The sequence below is a fragment of the Amphiura filiformis genome, unplaced genomic scaffold (genome assembly GCF_039555335.1).
Source record: "Amphiura filiformis unplaced genomic scaffold, Afil_fr2py scaffold_21, whole genome shotgun sequence".
Classification (NCBI taxonomy): Eukaryota; Metazoa; Echinodermata; class Ophiuroidea; order Amphilepidida; family Amphiuridae; genus Amphiura; species Amphiura filiformis.
Window position 1 is genome coordinate 202,058 of NW_027305485.1, and position 18,156 is coordinate 220,213.

At 36.0% G+C, this 18,156-nt stretch overlaps 1 protein-coding gene across 1 annotated transcript in view; it reads left to right on the forward strand.

Annotated features, from left to right (window-relative positions):
- Window positions 1–18,156, forward strand: part of LOC140143343 (ras-related protein Ral-A-like) — a 64,193-nt gene that overhangs the window by 8,569 nt on the left and 37,468 nt on the right. The window contains exon 2 of the mRNA XM_072165199.1: window positions 1,797–1,847. The gene's annotated coding sequence lies outside the window, so the exon portion shown is untranslated. The remainder of the gene's footprint in view (window positions 1–1,796; window positions 1,848–18,156) is intronic.

An 18,156-nucleotide genomic window follows, 5' to 3' on the forward strand; every position in this document is an offset into this window, starting at 1 on the left:
AAAACAGAAAAAAAGAGGATTTCATAAATAAAATTGAAAAAAGTGAATAAAAAGACAAAGAAAAAAAAATCTAAAAATGTGTGTCTGTTGTTGTTTTCAATAAAATAAACGTATATAAAAAGTGCATAAAGTTTGTAATATATCTTTATTAAATTTCTTGTAAAACTGACAAAACACAGGAAGCCACAAGAAAACGGAAAAACACAGAAAGTGACATATTGACAAAACTGAATGTCAAAAGTAGAACATGGAAAACTTATGGCTATTTTTAACCTATCCTAAAAATGTGTGTCTGTTGTTATTTTGAATAAAATAAACATATAAAAAGTGCATAAAGTTTTTAATATATCTTTATTAAATTTCTTGTACAACTGACAAAACACAGGAAGCCACAAGAAAACGGAAAAACACAGAAAGTGACATATTGACAAAACTGAATTTCAAAAGTAGAACATGGAAAACTTATGGCTTTTTAACCTCTCCTACAAATGTATTAGAAAAGGAGGCATTGATCCAGTTACAACTGCATTTTACGTTTAGTACCAATAATATGGTGAAGTTTAGCTAGGAGTCGGAGATGAGCAACAACGTCTAACGCTTTACTAAAGTCCATGATGCACACAGTACAGGTCTATTTGGCTGCAGACATTTAGCACTTAAGTGCTAAATCATCAACAAGACCAGATAATGGAGTCTTACACAATCTCCCTCGTCTGAAACTATGAGTGCTTTCCACAGAGAATAGACTTACAATCAAAATGAGTCGCTATGGTGCTGACAATGATATGCTCCAACAGCTTACTGATGATACTTGTGAGGGAGAATAGGTGATATAAATGATACTTGTGAGGGAGACTAGGTGATACAAATGTAGTTCAAAGGAGAGGATGATAATTAGAATTTGTGTAAATTGGTGAAATATTTGCATCATTCCAGACTCCAGTCTTGTCATAATGCACCAGATGATAATCATTTTTTGCAGAATTTGAGCTACGGTAGTTCGCGTTTTCTTTCAGAATCTTGGCTGGAATGTTATCAGGATCAGTTGCCTTTTGAACATTAAGGTTTTTCAATAGCTTTTCTACTCCTGTGGTAGTGATAATTATGTCAAGCACGACAAGCATTGATCAGGAACAGTACTTAGAGTGAAGCTTGGAATATTTTGGAGATTTTCATCTGTGAAGACTCAGCAAAATTGTGCGTTCAAAGCATTCTTTATCCTTGGCACACCACAGGAAGCTATGCGTCCCAGGTGTTCTAATGGACCAACGCCAAAAACCTACCGGCGGAGAAATTTAATACATCTCCAAAATGGTTTTGTATTGTTGCTCTCCAGGGTATGCTGTTACATAAGGCTTGCTAAGAATACGTGATTTTGGAAGCCAAAAACGCACTTCGCAGATTTGAGGAAAAATCACCAAAAATTGCTACAAGTTTATCCAAAATGGGCACATTTGTAACTTGTGTTCACTTCAAAATCTATTGAAGATCTAAAAATGCATTGGTTTTGTACTCATTTGTATCTTAAATAGATTCTGAAGTGACCATACATGTGTTATGCGCCCCCAAAATATTCCATAATATTCATAAAAAGTTATGTATTTTGTCATCAAACATTAATTTTCACTTGTTTCACTTGTCTACATAGAATATTAGAATGCTAAGTATCTGAATTCAGATTTAAGTGAAGTACCATAAACTGTATATTCTCTGCACACAAATTAATCTTATAACTCTGCCCTGTATACTAACATATATTCGTTCCATTTCTCTTTCTTCTTCTTTCCATCACATAGATTCCTTTCTTATTGGAGCACCACAAGCCTGGTATTTACAATAAGATAATTGTAAGTACATATCCCTTGTTTCTCTGATAATACTAATAATACTGTATAATAAACTTATCTGCAAGCAGGTGACATGTAACATTTTTATGATGAAAATATGTTACATGTTTTGATCTGGGTGAAAAGGAGAAGATTGTGTGGGGTTGGCAAAACTAAGACTTTTGTCTTACCCGGAGCTTGAGAAGACGGATGAAAAAAAAATTGTACCTTCTGGGGAAAAAATTCAGGTACAAAATAATGGTATTTGGTTTTTAGGCTAAGTACACCATGATGACCAAAACAATTTTTCCCCCACCAACAAGGGTGAAAATAAGTGGGAGACGGGAGCCGTTTAGCCCCTAGAAACTCTGAAATGGCCCCTGGTCCCATCTAAACTTAAGCTGACCAGGGGACACTTTTCTTCAGAAACCTGCCCCTGGTCACTACATGTATACCCAAAAATTCAATTCCATATCCATAAATGCATGATGAACTTATCCAGAACAAATATTGGCCCCTTGTTGATTAGAAGTGGCCCCTGGTTCCATATTGAATGAACTAGGGGCCATTTTGTGTAAAAAGGAGCCCCTGGTTCATTATTTCTTATTTTCACCCTTGCCCACCAATCCACTGGATGTCATTGCCTTTTCAATCATTGAAAGCTACATAATATATTCAGTCAAATGTGCAGTGGATTTGTTTCCTTGGCTTATTTCCATACATTTTGACAATAAAGTTAATTATTTTTGATCAATTCATAACTTCATAAATAAGCTTGTTCCAGCGTATATTTGATTATGTTTGTAAATATGTGGATGCAAAATATATAGGTCACTAATATGATCTCACAATTGACTGCAAAGTGTGTTACAATTGTTCCAATCTTGGACATGCGTATTGTGTCTTAATGCGCAAACAAGCGTGCATGATCACCACGAGTAGCCCGCGTACTTGTGCATGGTGTATTAATTGCGCATTAAAACAGTGAATGAAAATACAATGTCAATAGTCTTTTAAGGGCAGAGTAATGGGAGAGAACACGGACCTTTTCGAGCATCATTATTTTTGAATTGTATGTCCAAAGTATATAAAACTATACATTTTTGGAAAGGAAATGAGTCAAGGAATCCCATGGTGGCGCCAGATTTGTTCAAAAATCTTGAGTTTTTGAAAAATCACAAAAATGCACCTTTTACCCCAATTTTTTATGACAACTTAAAAAAAAATCCGTTCGAGAAAAAAAAAATTAGTTAGTTTTTCATGGAGAAGAGACATGAACTTAGGGAAGGTTTTTTTTTTTTTTTTTTTTTTGTCTTTTTTTTTGAAATTTTGTAAAAAACATGTGAAAAAAGCAATTTTGTCACTCTATTAAGCTAAAAATTGCACATAATGGTGTATATTTTTGTTCAAAACAAATAGTTTGAAAAAATGAGAAAACCTTCCCTAGACTTTGATGTGCTCTAAACGATAGTGCAAAAGGTTTACCTTTTGCTTGCATATTTTTCGAGTTATCTTGTCACAAAAATCGTACAATATTGTTAAAAATGAACTGTGAGAAATCGACGTTTTAGTAAAAAAATGTCAAAATTATGCACAAAACGTCCTTATATTTTAAAACGGCAAGACTTTCACGCTTGTAAAAGCTGTATCTGGTGCATGGTCTAAATATGCATCTTTTTGCACCAATGAATCTATAATGTCTGTTTTAGTGCGCCTAAATCCAAAATAATTAAAAATCTAAGTGGCTTTTTCACTGCAAATTTTTGTTTTGTTTACATCACATTTGCTGGCGTTAACAACATACCGAATGCGCCTTGACTGCGTTGGACATACGCGCAGAGTTTCGCCGCGTCACGCGACGCGAATCGAGCGCGTAATCATAATATTTCGCATTCTCGCATTGCCGCTCATTATTTCCCGCTAATTTACTAAGCTGTCTTGAGCCATGTGACTTTTTAGAGTTGAAAAGAGTGAAATAAATCAAGCAAAAATACAAGTAAATATTAGGAAGTTGTATTTTTATCAGTTTCAAGTGAAAGAATACATCTTAGTGTTGATAAATATCAAGAAATCTCAAATTCGGGTGTGGACGAATGTGTCTCCCCTTACTCTGGCCTTAAACAAAAATGTCAATAGTCCTTTGTAAAAATGTTGGTAATGAATGAAAATAAAAACTTTTCACCATCTGTTTTACGGTCATTGCATAAAATTGTCTGGATTTGTTTTGGGCCTCTGAAAATTTCTTTGATTTCACGCAGTGACCTCGCAACATAATAGCGAGCAATTTATTGTCTAACTCGATTCCGTTTTTGTGTCAATGATATGTAAAAATGATTGATGGAGAACTGGAAATTAAAAATGCATCATCAAGACTCAAGAGTTTGTGGGTAGGGGTGCACGCTCTTAGGGGTTTGTAGGTACGACCGTATACGGGTTTGCGGGTACGCATGTGCAAGTGCAAAGGCCCGTGCAAAGGTTTGTGGGTACACATGCGCACACAAGTGTTTGCGGGTACTCAACCTTACCGTTAGTTATAAATTCTAAGTCTTCTAACAACAGGGACAATGACCCAAGTTAATTAATTTCCATGTTACATAAAACCATAACCCACCCTATGTAAAGTTTATATTCAATTCATCTATAACCAGCCATCCCCGGCCCAAAATGGATTACTGTAGTCTTAGTATACCAACCTATAGGACCCATGGCCCAAATTAATTATATTCTGTCGGTCCGTGCCACGTCACTTCCGGTTGATGATGCGACTCACGGTCAAGTGAAAACAAGTCCCTGATTCGATTTTTGTTGATGATTTCTGTCATTGGTGTTATGTAAATTTCGATCACAAATAGTCAGTGGAATCAAACGACCGTTTCTAAGTCTTCAGAGTGGAAGAAACTTACTTGATTTACCGTTTATATACTGACAAACTTAAAATTAAATTCCATGGTCGAGTGTCGTTTTTTCCGAAATTCAATGTCACTCCAACAACATCGCTATGTAACCTCCTTCACAGTCGGTTTCTGTTGTTCATAACAAACCGTGAGCCACATGCAGTTTGGGCCCGAGACTAGAGATAGCCCGGATGTTGGACCGACAGAATAGTTCCATGTTATATAAACAACCATAACCCACATACCCTAATTATGTGCATTTCAATGTGACAACTACAAATCTATTTTTGTACATCGGCAATCCACTTATTGCATAATCATGACTCCAGAGCCACAGCTGCTCTAGTATGTTGTGGTAGCAGTACAAGCACAACAATTCCCAAAATACCCAATTACTAGCACTTAAAGGAAGTTCATTTGTTAAGATTTAGTTCAGATTCACACATTTTCTTGACTATTTCTTATCTTTCTTAACTATTTCTTTACAATAAACAAAGAAATAGTTAAGAAATGTCAAGAAATAGTCAAGAAAATGTCTGAATCTGAATTAAATCTTAACAAATGAACTTCCTAGTGATATAGTGTATAGATGGAACATTAAGAAATTTCCATTAAAAAAAATCCTTCTTTTTCCCAAAATGGCAGAATTTGCAATGCACTGTGTACACATTGAAATTCAAACATAGAATTGTGAATGAAGAAAAGATGTTCAAATCAACAAAGTATATGAAGTGAATTAAAACCACCATATATCTGTAATCCTAGTACAAGGATAAAAAGTGTTCAGCAAATGTCATGATTAAACTGTTTCAGGAAATGGGTCTTTAGGGGAAATGTTAAAAGTAGTGATTTTGGATATTTTAAAGGAAGTCTCCGGCAATCACAGCATTATGCCTTGTATTATGTTAGAAAAATAATTATTAAGCACGAATCACGTGGTAAAAACAGCCGTTTCTCAACACACAATATATTCAAAATTCCCGGGCGCCGACTGCCTGGTGCAATGACGTCATGGTTATTTGTGCTCAATTGTCGTCAGCCTTCATTGTATATTGGGACATAGTTGCACTAGACAGTTTTTATTTGTTTTTATGGTCAATATGAGTTTGTTTTAAATAAATCCATGTGATTTATGCTTGATAATTATATTTCTTAAATATAAGGCATAATGTTGTTATTGCTGGAGACTTCCTGTAAATCGTTGCTTGTATTACTTTGATACATACTTCATTTAAAATTGCATTGGTATATTAAGGGGGTACTACACCCATTGATTTTTTTTTGCATTTTTTTGCATTTTGTGAAGAAATTACAAAAAGAATTGGACAAAGTGGTATGCAAAATGAAGGGCAAATCTTCTCGCTTTATTGGTGGCATCGGTATCAACGTAGCTTACATGCTTTTAAAAGTAGGAGCCAAAAGGTGGTACATCACTGATGATTTAAATTCACTTCATTTTGGAAAGCTTACTATCAACGGATTTCGTTAAAATTTTGGATATGTGTTGCTAACACATTAGGGAAATAAAGTTGATATGTAAAATGGGAAGAAGTGGTTCCTGATTTCTTTTATGACTTCATGAACTTGGTGCTCCACAACTATCAAAAAAGGAACTGGTTAAAATAAAATGCTTCTATTTTCAATGTTGAGATATTTTGTATTTTTAACTTGCGACATTATTTCACTGAAACTTAATTAAGCCACAGGTAACAGGTTAACACAACCATACTACAGCAATGTTGAAAAAAGTTGTATTTCTTGTCACCTATACCACCATATTAGGTAGTTTTCCGTAAGCTTAACTTTTGTGATTTTGGTAACTATTTTATATTTATTTGTGAAATCCATCTCAACTAGGCATTCTAAATTGTACTCACCATTTACATCCCAAGGTATATTACTAGTATATCCACCTTGCACTTCTCGATATATATCCAGTTAAAGACAGAATATCAAAATTATGCCTCATTATGATATCACAGACTCTCACATGTGTATTCAAAATTGATGCTTAAATTTGACCTGAACCAATTGACCTATAACCTGACATATGGTGACCTAATAGCCCTTTCTTCTCCTAACAACACATTATAGTATTAAATTGACTAATGACTATGCATCCATTGTGTAAGTGTTTATTTAATTTATTCAGTGTTATATATTTTGCATGCACCACTAGATTTTCTATAGAAAGTATAACAAAGGATTTAATGTATTCTATTCATGTACCCTACTTGAACATGTTGAATAGAATAAATTATGGTTTGTTATGAAACACGCATCTGAGTTACTAGGATACAGTAAACAAAAAAATATATAGGGCTAAAATGACTTACTAAAATGGTTTAAAAGCACTTTGTATGTAGATATATTTTATAAGTTCAGGACATGAGGTGATGAACATATTTATGTACTTATAAATTTGCAAGAAAAAAAAAAGAGGGGGTACTGATGAAAATCAGGGTATTATTCCCCTTTAAAGGTGGTGTTATTCATCATCATAATTGTCACTCTTCTGACACCACCCTCTTCCTCTTCTTTTTGTTTTCCTCATCCTTTCACACCTTCTTTAATTAAAGTTCTTTCCACTTTCCCTTCCTTCCCACTTTCCCTTTGAATCCAGACAACTTTAAAATTAAACAAAGACACAAGAACTGTTCAAATACGCATCACATGTTTTTAACAAGATTGAGCAAAAAATATTAACAAATTGCAAATTAGTTTATAAAAACAGAAATATCTAGGACAATTTGTTGATTAAAACACTCCTTTTATATAAAACCCCTCTTGCAGCTTATTTGGTACCAGGGAAGATGCAAGGTCCAGACAGTGAGCCCCATCTACAAAAAGCCCAAAAATCTGCACCAAATCTTAAAATTTTGCCTCAAATTCACCCAAGATCACCCAAAATATTTCCACTAAATCCACCAAAACCTTACCAGAATCCACCCAATTTTGTGCTGTGGCCCCCAAAAGTTCACTTTTTAAAAATCCACCCAAATAATTTTGGTCTGCTACTCCCAAAAATAATTTCTTGCTTAGTATGGTCCTCTTTGGTAATCCAAATATTTAATAAAACAAAATTTAAATTATGCATTTGATTCAAGGAAGATAAAGAAAGAAGAAGAAAAAGAAATCAGAAAAAAGAAAAAGAAAGAAGAGAAATGGCAAGAAGGAAAAATGACTCATATTTCAGCATGTGCTGCGTTTTTCCTGGAGCCATTCTTGCTAAGTTAATTTACAGTTTATGATTCTAAATCATCAAATATTCATATAAATTGGTGAGAAAATGATTAGTATTATAGCAAAGTTGTCTGACTGTTCATATCCTCTTCAAAACTGCCGTAAGTAGATTGTGTGGTACGATCGATATCCAGGGGGAAAAATGTTCATAGATTCTTAACAATCAAATGGTAATTAAGCCTTCACAGTAACGACAGCCCAATTACGTTTTACAAAAACCTGACAGCGCGTGACAGCTGATTACACTGGCATATTGTTGACAAAATATGGTACGCTAATAATCCCCCGATCTCACAAAAAAACGGAATGTGTCTTAAAAGGCACGCCCGCTCAGAAAGCGCTCCGACGAACACAGATTTGATATTGACTAAAAGTGTTCCCTGGAGCACTGGAATGTGCCATAACTTCAATACATGTACTTTAAGCATTTCGATATGCCTAAAGGGATTTGATTGATTTTAGTGACGATATTAAATTGCATCTGAAGGGAAAGGATCGAGTTTGAATGTGTAAACGACCCCCAAATGGGCTTGTTTACTAGCCGGAACCTATAATCTTTGGAAATACTGTCAATATAGGACTATAAAATTGATGCTGCACTTGAAATGGTCAGGAGATATCTAATATTCATGACCTCTTTTTTTTCTTTTCTTTTTTGATCGGTGAACTGAAGACGTGACAAGATATATGACCAGGAATAATAATCCATGTCAATTGTCTATTGATGTTATTAGGCAAAGTGGTAGTACTTGCCATTATGTGTGTTGAGGTAAAATGCCCCGGACTGGTAGGGTAGCTAGGCACGATACGGGCTCGCGGATCGCGTGCAGCACTGCGGCTCGCAGGTACAGCCAGCGAAGCCCTGTGGCAACAACAGCCACCGGTGGCGGTGGGTGCAGTGATAGCCATGAAGAAGGGGTGACGCCGCAAATATGTGTATGTTGTGATCCGGACAAGAAACGATGTCATCATAAGCGTGACCGCTCACCTGTGAATAGAGCTATAAGGTAAGAGGGGGGCAAAGTTAATCTGGGGAAAGTTTGTGAGGGGGAAACTACTTATTGGCGAAGGGAAACTGCAGGTAGCTGGAAAGTGTTGGAGAACAGGCAGAGTGTTAGAGCTCTATCCACCTGCCCACCTGTCATTTTGGATGGGGACAGGCAAAATTAATGCCGGTGTTTGACAAATGCTAAATTCTAATGGTTGAATATTTTCTGTGAACTCAAAACAAGACCAGACTAATAAGTCAAATATTGTGGTAGCTATTTGAACTGACCAAACACCCAGAAAGTGCAGATGCATGTAGCGGTCTGGTTTATGTTTTTAGGGTCAAATTTTGGACAGACAGTTTAGGTGAAAACTGATGGGCACTTGTAAAATCCTATTCCTAGCTAAATTCCTGAAATTAGGGCTTGAATTTGATGTTTGTTTTTTGGCAGTTGAGAGTGTTACTTGCCCAGAGGTCTGGATGTGAATTTGAGCCTCAAAAAGGTTTATTTTCACTTCAGAGGTACTGAAAAGTTGAGATGGTCATGCACACAAGGGGTGTGGATTTCAAATTGGGTTACCTAATTGGTTGAAAGGGTGAAAAGTTAGACTGGAGGAAAAGTTTGTGACGATGAAACAACTAAATTGGTGAGGTAAAACGCCAGGTAGCTGGAAAGTATTGGGAATTGGGGCTTGAATTTGGCTCTTGTTTTTTGGCAGTTGAGAGTTGTACAATGTAAATGAACAAGACAAGTTGTAACATAGGTGTTACTTGCCCGGAGGTCTCGTTGTGAATTTGAGCCTACAAATTTAAATTTCACCGAAACTTGAGATGGTCTTGCACTTGGCAAAGTGATGGTGGGCTAGTTGTGAAAGGAACTGGTCTGATGTGTGCCAGTGGTCAAGTTCATGTGTGAGCTGTGGTGGGAATGCTTATACAGTCACGTCACTTACAAGGGTGGAGTTATGTATACTGTGATGAGCACAGGAGGGGGAGGAGAGGTGACACCGGTCCGTCGCTGGAGCAATAAAATAAAGTGTGCTGGAGCAATAGTTACTTGTGATAGGATGGTGATGTGGTTAACTCAGACAGGGAAAGTTTTAGATATCGCAGAAACCCAAAATTTCCCAGACCGACATAACCAACTCCACCCAAAAGCAGGCTCTGGTTTACAAAATTCACTAATATTCAGGACAAGTGGGCAGCAAGGGCTGGAATGTCTGTGGGCTGGGGCAGGCAATTTGTTTCTCAGATATCTCTCTAACTCGAAACCATGCAATCCAAGAACCGCAAAATTTTAGGTTTCAAAAATATTTGTTTTTTATCCCCTTCTTAAATTGATAAAAAAGCCCTGATTTTACGGCAGGTGGACGGTGCTTTGCAACAACATACTCTATTCACAATTTCACAGAATCGTATTCCTTTTCAATACCACATTTTACTAAAGAGGAATTCATATATTCTTTTAACTGCTAGCTTGACACTAGGTTTGAAAAGCATTTCTATTTATACTAGCTGAGGGCTGATCAGGTATGAACATGATGTATGGAACATGATAGGGTGTAGTGTCAAAATGAAGCTGTTAATTCAATAATCAACACATGCACTAAAAATAACCAGCTGGTTTGTACAGTCTGTGTTGCATTTAAGATCATATATATTGCTATTTGTAACTGAATTGCAATGGGATATTTAATTTCATTTACTGTCAAATTGAAGTGTTCATTGCTATGTAGGGCCTATACCTTTTTAGAGGGGTTGATTTTAATAGCAAGAACGGTATAGCGAGAACAGTAGGAAGGTGTTTTACGCAGTGGTGTACCGTGGCCGCTCCTACCCGGGCTGAAGAAAAGTCAATTTTGCCGCCTTCCTCAACAACCGAAAAAAAAAAAGGATTATAGGCGCTAGCTCCTTAAGGCTGTGATCACATAGAAGTATACTGTATACGGTATTCGCTATATGAAATATGCTCATTCGATCAGGCTGAGTTCACATAGGAGTATACTATGTGAACTCAGCCTGATCGAATGAGCGATTTCGATAGCTTAATACCGTGATACTTCTATGTGATCGCAGCTTAAGGAGCTAGCGCCTATAATCCTTTTTTTTTTCGGTTGTTGAGGAAGGGCGGCAAAATTGACTTTTCTTCAGCCCCTTTTCAAATTACTTTTTCAAATTTTTTCCGCCCTTTTTTCTTTACAATTCTTTTTGCCGCCCCTTCTTCCGCCGCCCAAAGCCCCCTCCAAAATATGCGCATGTTACGGACCTCATTGCGCTTACCATATTCGATGACAGAGCTTCTAAATGAAGGGAATAAGGGGAAGTAGTTTTAGTAATGAAAGCCAGAAAGGATACCATGTATTTTAAAGAGTGCTAATGCATAGGAGACGGGTGCTATTTACATTGAATACACAACACAAGAGGTCTTTTGGTATAATGGTGATTATGGTGTTACTGAATTGAAAATAAACTCAAAATAAAATAGCCGTAACATCAGTGTCATAACCAACTTGTTCATTCTGGTGGAAAAGTGCCGGTAATTGAGAAACATGAAAAGCAAGTTTGAAATTAACACTCCTGTATTGTCCTACGCTGTTGATTTACGGACGTTACATTTTGAAGCATTACGAAGAAATTAAAGAAATTGCATAATGAAAAAAAATCTGTCAAGGTGCTTCCTCAGATTTTTTCTCTACTATCTTGAAGTAGGTCCGACATCAATCCATGATTAGCTAGTTTGAAATAAATGCTCCTGTTTTGAGCAATAACATTCCAAAATCTTGTTATGGACGTTACAAAAGGCCTAGTTGGCGTGGAATTGGCCTGTCCGAGTTGGAGGTGAAACATGGTCCAAAAAAGGCTGATTTGATATAAAATTCTGTTCTTTCCATTCCATCCCGCACAGTGTCAACACCCTGTATTATAAATATTTTTTTCCATACAGCTCAATACTCCGTTGAAATCAATATTCTATTATTGACACAGATAAAGAAAGTGTACATGATATGCATTGTGTTATAGGAGGTGCACCTGGAACTTAACTAAATGGGCTAAACGCGTTCCTTTATACCTATACATATAATTGTCCTTCTCAAAATTAAATATATCTCAATTTTTACATTGGATTTCAAATTTTTTACATTAAAAATGCAGTAAAAGATATCCACAACAAGCTGCAAGGCCCCTCTAATTAGTGTACTGCTTTTCGAGTGAGTGTACTGGAAACAAAACCCTGCTTTTACCTGAAAACAATTTTTATTCTTGTAATAGAAACATCATATGGGGTACTAGAGCATGCACAAATCGTAATAATGTGTAGAATATAGAAACGCTGTGGTATCTCATATGATAGTCATGGTATGCTTAGCCTGAGTCGCTCGGCCTATCTCAAACAAAATCGCGATGCGTAGCTGTTAAAAAACGAGAGGATTCGCTGTACTATCACGGCAATTTTTAACACGAAGATATAGGGATGATGATGATGTGTCCCGATTTCACCCAGAAATTATGTACGGTATTTTCTGAGAGGGCACCCGCTGCGTAACATGTAACATACTAATTTGCAATTAAGTGTTTTCAGATTAGTCAATAGAGAACTGAATGCAAAATAAAAACAGATGTATATGGAATAATGTTTGTTAACAGTTTGGTCTCGGAAGTTATGTTTAGACATATATATTTTTAAGAAAGTAATAAATGCAGAAGTCTCTCGGGCTTGCTCTAACACTCTAACAGCACCGGAGAAAGTACATTATACCCGTAATATTTTCAAGCAGAAACACTGCTAAAGTAAACAGTTGCTTGTCACACACAGTAACCCGTTCACTGTTTATCCCTTGTGAATGGATTATGACGATGACGACAACGGAGGAATTGAGATAATAATCACATTATGGTTACATTTCATTTCACATATCATATGAAAATATGGGCTATTCCAGTTGAAATCCTTACACCCCCTATGGAAGATGTGACCTTAATCTCCCACACAGGGGGTGTTGATTTCAAATGGAGTGTCTCAATCAGGTAACCACATTTGAAGTTTATAGTCCCTGTGTGGAAGATTAAGATCATGTCTTCCACAGGGGGTGTATGGATCTCAACTGGAATAGCTCAATGTAGGTAAATAGGCTGATGTGAAGCGATTTGCTGAGAGGGGATTCTAGTCTCTTCACATACTGGGATGTATACCACTTTCAAATGGATTAGCTCACGGTGGCTGTGTGTGGAAGACTACAATCAGAGTTAAGCATCGCTTATTTGGACTTTTAGGGAAATTGTGCTAAGTGTGTCATATGTGAGACTATGAAAATTAAAATTACCAATGTTACCATGGTTACCTTATTTTCTTGCACTTTAAAGATGATGAGGGGCACCTTGTGAACCCCTTTTTGTGCAATCGATATTTTGACAATATTAGTTTCAGGCCAACCTATTTTCCGCATGGTTAAAATGTGGAAAATAATTGTACTGACAAGGCTTGTTCATATGTGCAAGTATAAATATTGTTTGTATGATAACATAATGTTGTGTAGTTTAAATGTGACGATCAAGCGAAGTGAAATTGTCAGTTTTTGTGTGTTATGTACAAATTTACAATTCATATATCTTTTGATTTCTTACTTTCAGTCTTTGATGGCATTTTACATAAAAAATTTAAACTGAAAAGTTCAAAAATGTGACCCATCACATCGAAACACGGCAGTTGTCGCTAAAAATGAACTTGTAGATTTCTTTACCAAATTAAAGGACTGGTTTTAAGCTTTAAAATGGCACCTCTTCCATTAATGTCGCATGTAGAATAGCGATTTTAAGTGACAAATACAGTTCAAATTTCTTATTATTTTCTTTATTTTTCGGGGCACATTTTCTTTATTATCTTTATTATCACAAATTTGAAAATGGATATACTTTTCATATCATTGTTCTCATTTTGATTGACTGGGTCACATAGATGGGATCTCTTTGCACAATAAAATTCCTTTAAAAAGGAACGGGTGCCCAGTGGGAGTTCAGATGGCCTCTTTATTTTCAAATGGGGAAGATTATGTGATCCACCTGGATGATTGGACCCCGTAATTTGAAACTAAAACTTGATAGCCTTTTCAGAATTTGTGTTCACACTCCACAGACCCAAAACAATGACTCCATCCAACTGGACCCCATTATGTTTGGACCTTGAAGCGGGAACCCAGGTCACATCTGTATTTCTAGATTGTCATACCACCACCAACACCAACTTCAAAGCTTAGAAGCTTGGTTGTATCAGGGAAATGTAAACCACTTCCCTGATTATATTGTATTATTATTTGAATGTTTGGTTATAACAGGGAAGTGGAAACCCTGGTTATAACTGAACTGGTTAGTTGATCAATTAATGGAAAAACAATTTATTTTTCAGATATTTTATAATTTCATTGATTGATTGATTAATAGTGTGCTTATTGTGTGATTTATTGATCAATTGATTAATTGGGTGGTTGATTGATTGATCGATTGATTGATTGATGGTTTGATTGATTAACTGATAGGAGCTATCAAATATGCTTCAAATCAAACTGTTATCATCACCGAGTTCATCTTAAAAAGCAGGCCAGATTTAAGATGCAAATTAAGATCAAACGTTATGGATTTTTGCGATGAAAATGATATGATGACATAATGGACTGTGACGTTAATTGAATATGTCCCTGAGGTATACAAGGTATTTGTAGTGGGACCAATTAAGACGACTATTATGAATCAAGGAGTCCGACACGCACGCCCATGGAACATGGGGAAGTGCAGATGAATAAACCATTGAGCATGATATAGACCAATAATTTTTAAGCGCCGTTTTCTAGATGTAATGCATGTTATCTCCTGGGACTTGTTAATACTGTTGAAGTTTGAATTTTTTAAAGGCAGAGCGGACAACGGGGAATTGTAAAAGCAATTGAAGTGTTTGAAATTTCTGCAGCTGTAACTTTCAGATGGGCAAAAATTGTTGGTCTTATATACTGCGCACAAAAAGTATCCATACACTTAATTTTTTTTTTTTTTTTTAATCTTATTTATAACAGCCAGGCTAAGCCCAATAGTGCTCAGATGCTACTAAATTCAAGGGATGCCATTCGTATATGATGGGACAGGGATACTAAACCTAAATATCCAAATGAGACAGTGATCTCCCCAACTAATACCAATTTGAATGAAAAAAGAGAGCATTTCAAAATTGACAAAGATTTACAAAGACTTCTCTCTCAAAACACGCTAATTATGAGCGGGTGAGTGTTGATCTGTGTCAACCCTGGAATTATGGAAACTTTTGGGCTTCATAACTGCTAAAGTGTTGGTGTAAAGTATATAAAAGTATACATATTTAGAATGGCAAAGACTTGATAAGTTCATCTGTGATGTCAAATTTGGGCCAAAATGCTTATTTTTGGCCCAAAATCTAAAAAAAACGGTTTTTGGCCCACTTTTTTTTTCGTGCAAAGTAACAAAAAAAAAATTCTTGGGCCAATTTTTTTTTTTTATTAATTTTTAAAAACTAGATAAAAATATCTAGGGACCGTTTTTTTTTTTTTTTTTTGAATTTTGATCAACTTCACCAAAAATATTTGAAATTTGGGCGAAAATCAGGCTTTTTTATGTTTTTTTTGAAAATTCATCATTTTTTGACCATTTTTGGTGCAAATTTCTTGAAGTTGGTCGAAATGCAAAAAAAATGAAAAAGCGTTTCTAGATATTTTTGCCTAGTTTTTAAAAATTAATTTTAAAAAAATCCCAAAAAAACGTTTTTTTGGATTTTGGGCCAAAAATTAGCATTTTGGCCCAAATTTGACCTCACAGATGAACTTATCAAGTCTTTGCCATTCTAAATATGTATACTTTTATATACTTTAGACCAACAATTTAGCAGTTATGAGGCCCAAAGTTTCCATAATTCCAGGGTTCAGAGTTCAGACCAACCTTAATGAGCCCATAACAAAGGCTGGTGGGAATCACTCTGAAGGAGGAAATATCTCAAATGTGTCACTTTTAAATGTTCTCATTTCCTTTCAAATTGGTAATATGTGAATAAATAAAGTCGCATTACCCCGTATGAGGTGTCAAAATATGCAGAACAAAATTATCCATTGACTACTTCATTTAGGAATTTAGAAATTAGGTTTAGTGTCTTTAAAATATTGCTATTGTTTTATTAGTGTACGGTTACTTACTTTTTGTGTGCAGTATAATTTGTACCTGTATGGTAGAATTCTTTTTGAGCAACAGTTTCTTTGCTTACAAAAAGTACAAACACACCTATGCATGCATTAACAAATGTGGACTGTAAATGGCTAGGATTGGGGATAGCAGGCATGAGAATTTCCAGTCAAAACACTGGAACCAGATTTTTGTGATGTCAAAATTCCTGCAATTTTATTTATTTTCAGCCCATTTTTAAGTGTTTTTGTCTAAAATTACTTGCCTTTTCATGAAAGAGTATTCTCATGCCTGGGATAGTTATTGTTTACCAGTTGAAATGTGCTGGTTGATGGTAAACCAGTTGATGACATTATTTTTTAAATTACTAGTAATCTGAACTGGAACTAACATGCGGAACTCGCTTCCTTACATTTTGTCCGATACCATCAAGCATCTGATTGGTGATGGGTGTGGCAATGTTTTAATTAAAACAATATCCAAACAATATCCCACATGTGTCACTTTTGACATTTCTACAGCTGAAGATACGGTTTTGTTCTCATCTCTGGTAACATGATATCGTCCTACACTATTTTTCGCCCTGATGTGATAGTGACGTCAAAACGTTGTGGCAGCTGTTTCGCGCATTGTGTCTGATACCATCAAGTGTCTGATTGGTGGTGGTGTGACATTGTTTTAATTGAAAAAAAAAGAAAAAATTGCCCCTGTGACAAAAAATGAAAGAGAAAATCTGGAGGGCAAATGAAAAGAAAAAGGGCAAGAGCCCCTTTTCCATCAAAATTCACCCAGATCATGGGCCAAATTTTTGTGTGCGATATGCGTGCACAATGTCACAAGAAAGCCCTTTTCATCCCGATCATGGGCGAAAATAGTGTAAAATAAAAAATGTTTGCGTGCAAAGTGCGCACATCATCCCAGTAAAGCCTTTTTTTGAAGCTCGAAGACATGTACAGTCTCTCTAAAAACAAAAGTGGTATATGTATGTATGATGCAACTGCAATTGTTTTTTGTCTGTGCCCCCAAAAAATTTATTTTGCCCTTCCTCCCCACCCCGACCAAGAAAGCAGGCTACGCCCCTGCATACACCTCTACAACATGCTTCGAAAATAAAGGCCATGTCTTCCATAGGGGGTGTGTAGTGTGGATTTGAACTGGAATAGCATTTTGGAGGAATGAATGCACAGTGATGTGAGATGCTTTGTAGCATACGATGGTGGCCGACATTATTCATGTGGCAACAGCCAATAGCGTAAACAAAACGTTGGACGCCCCGTGCCGAGGTGCGTTTTTAGCTTTATTGGCCCCATAAAAAAAAAAAAAATGCACAAAATACATTTCTCAGTGCAATGTAAACATTTTCGCATGAAAATAAATATTTTTGGATTCAAAATGAATGTGAAGAAAAAAAAAAATATAGCCGGGAGTGGGAATCGATCTCGGGACCCTCTGCGTGGGAGTCGAGATTCTTACCGCTAGACCACGCAAAACATTGATACACGATGGGAGAAATTTTTAGTATATATCATAAACAGATCGTGCGTTATTCATACAAAACATTCAAAAAACAGTACTTACAATGAGGTTCACTGTCGAACCTCAACGGATTTAGACTGATAAAATAGTGCTTAATAACATGCATACACTTTTGGAATTATTTGAGACATTTTCGTGTTTACGTGTAAAACCAATGACGACGTCAAAATTCAGTCAATCTTGGCCGGCCCCCCTGCTTTGTAGAAACACTCTGTAGACTTTGTCATAAAAAGATCAACATTTTCATAAACTAAATGTACAATTGCTCAGTAATAGTTCACCGTGTATACATGTAATGTTACTGTGAACATTATATGAAATAATAAACTATGGATGATGAAGCCCAGGGCCCTGTTTTAAATACAATATCTCAGCTTGATAGTGTGGCAGCGCATTCAAACAAAAACATGTAAATAATAATGATAATAATAACATAGTTTCTCCATTACAACTGTGCCCCATCCCATAAATAAGTAAA